Source organism: Lipotes vexillifer, unplaced genomic scaffold (genome assembly GCF_000442215.2).
Source record: "Lipotes vexillifer unplaced genomic scaffold, Lipotes_vexillifer_v1.1 scaffold1691, whole genome shotgun sequence".
Taxonomy (NCBI): Eukaryota; Metazoa; Chordata; class Mammalia; order Artiodactyla; family Lipotidae; genus Lipotes; species Lipotes vexillifer.
In genome coordinates this window covers 475,511-478,385 of record NW_006789046.1, presented here as the reverse complement: position 1 = coordinate 478,385, position 2,875 = coordinate 475,511, and positions in this window count along the sequence as shown.

Genomic DNA, 2,875 nt, shown 5'->3' with positions numbered 1-2,875 from the left:
CCCGCGCGCGCCCGGCCGAGGGCAGCGCAGGGTCTGGGTGCGCTGGCTCCGGCCCGCGCCAATGAGCGGCGGGGGCCGAGCCTGGGCGTAGTTTGCGGGGGCCGCGGCGGCCCGGGTGCCCGCGCGTTAGAAGTGCCGCCACCGCCGCCGCCCGGGCTCGGCGGAGGGGGAGGGGGCCGCGCTCGCTCTTTTCTTGGCGGAGGCATCGCCTTTTCTTCCCAAACCGCAAGCCTGACGGAGGGGCCTGGACTATCCCGCCGCGGCCGCCGGAGGCGCTCCCGGCCCGGCTCCGTGGGGGGCAGCGCGGCCCGGCGGCCCCGGCGGCTCATTCATCGCGGCCAGCCAGGCGCCGCCGCCCCCGCCCCCGGGCGACTGGAAGGGGCGGCGCGGGGGGGGGGGATTTGGCCTCGCCTCTGCGTGTAGGTCGCTGGAGGGTGTCTCTTCTTCGCTCAGACAAGATGGGGTTAAAGGAGCAGCTGAGTCGGGGGCTCTGGCTCACTCAGGCCGGGGGGAGGGAGGGGTGCGGATGCGGGTGACCCTGCGGCAGTAAAGCCCAGCGGGATGTTGCACATTTCTGAGGCACACCATGCATTCTCCCCGGGAAGCTGTCCCTGGATCCCAGGACCCTGGCTGTGGTGGGCTGCACAGGCTCCCCAGAAGGGACGCTCCGCGCCAGCCTGCTGGTACGCCCGGCTCGGCTGCCTCCCCTCTGGCGCTGGCGCGGAGCCTCCCGGGACTTTTATCCAGCGGGGCCCCCGGGATCAAAGCGACGGCGGACACAGGGCTCCGCGCCGAGGGGCCGGCAAGCAGAGGCGCCGGGGCCTCCCGGAGGAGCGGACAGGTGTGGTGCGAGGCCCCGGCGCCCTCGGCGACCTGCGGGAGGGACTGGGCGCCGCGGCACGGCGCCACGGGGGAGTCGCCCTGTCCCGCGCCTGGGTGGACAGATTCTGGGCGGCCCTCGGAGGGCAGTGGGGGCAGTTGGGGCGCTGCCACTTATCGAGGTCGGTGGGCCGCGGGGCGGGGTCCTGGATCCTCCCTGCGTGCGCCCTCGCTTTGCGCCCCATGCCAAGGACCCCCAAGAACCTCTCCCGCAGTCCCAGCCGCCCCTGGGGTGGTCGCGGATGGAAGAACTGCCGGCTTGGTTTCTGTTCAGTGACCTCCAAGCAACGTAGTGCATCTGCCACATCACCTCACCTTCCCAGCGCACCTCGCTGGGGACAGAAGGAGATTCCTCCTCAGAAATCAAAATGGGATGAGGGGGCAGCTGTTTACTTAGGAGGCTTCCTCCCGGCTAGGTGGGCAGACAAAAGAAAAAAAAGGGCATTTATTTGCCCTCCACACACACACACAAAGTGCCATAGACAGCTTTGGTAGACCTCTCATTCCCCTCCCAGCCACAGCTCCGTGGATGTCATTACGCCATTGTAAAGACAGGAAACAGACCTTGCCTTTTGGGTCTAGAGCTGGGGCAGAGCTTCCTGAGCTCCCTCCTAATTCGGGGCAGTGGGGAAGCTGTGTCCCCTGGCAGGCATCTGCAGCCCCTCTGGGGCAGGAGAATAGAGGTTGCCAGAGCCTCTGGCAGCACCGGGGACCCTGCCCCTGCCTTTGCCTCCTGAGCTGTCCTCCTCACCAGTCCCTGGGCTGAGGGTTAAAAAGTTACAACACCCACCCCGTGCACAGACACAGCAGGCTGCTCTGGCCAGGCTCTCAGAAGACAAAGTGGGAGACCAGACAGGGTCCTTGAGAGCTTCTGTGTGAGGTTTAAGCGGTAACTTAAACCTCAAAGCCTAACATCAGGCTGAGGTGCCCCAGAGGTCGGCCTTGGCTGGGGTCACTCAGTGAAGGAGAGAGCAGGCTGTGACAAAAAGAGGTCCTCCCCACAAGCTCCTGTGGTGCAGCTGGGCGCCCATTTTCCTGATGAGGGGAACTGAGACTCAGACATGCCAGCAGAAGAGCTGAGAGTGAGCTCTGTTCATTTGGAAATCCACACTTGCCACCCTCCTGTCTTCAGGTCAATATATAGGCCCTGTGTGGGACCGGCCAGAGGCAGGCATTTCAAACACAGGTCCCCCACGTGAAGATGTTCCTAGGCATGCGGGAGAATACGCCCCAGGAACCCTCTACGTCTATGAGCCTGTTATTCCAAGTCCCAGGCAGGGAAATGCTGCTTCCAGCCAGATGGCAGGACTGCGTAGGGTTGTACTTCACACGGACCTGGCTCTGAGCCATTTCCTGGCAGGAGATCCTGGGCAAGGCCCGTGACCTCTCTGTGTGCCTCTGTTTCCTCTTCTTTAAAGCGGGGCAATGACCGTACCTCCATCAGAGGGCTGTTGTGGGATTACGGGAGCCCATGCATGAAAGTGCTTGGTGCTGTGGGCATGGCAGTTACAATTGCCGATGAAATTCCGGTGCGAGGCGGGAGCATGCATGTTGGACTCGCTAATATTGCTGTAATGAGATTTAGCCTCTGCACTTTGACCGAAATGAATTCGTTTGATTTATTCAACACTACTAGCAGAAGTGAAGAGTCTTCCCCAGAACTTCCCTGTCCTTCTGTGTCTCTGCCTTCCCCACACCCTCTCCTTTAAGCTTTAGACCCCCAACTCAGACTCTTGGTGGTGACAGCCCCTGAGAGAACCTTCCTTGGCTGTTCATACTGCATCCTTCTCTCGACTCAGACAGACTGGCTCTGTCCTTGGGCTCCCTCCCCTCAAGGGCCAGCTTGACCTTCTGCACCTCAGACTCCCCCAACTCAGAGTTTTCAGCTCCCAAAATCTGGGAGGGGGTTTCTAGGACAGCAGGTTCCGGGAGCCACTCAGCTCAGCTCCGGGCCTCTGCTTCCAGGCTGCCTGCACTCAGCCCAGAGGCCACTGTG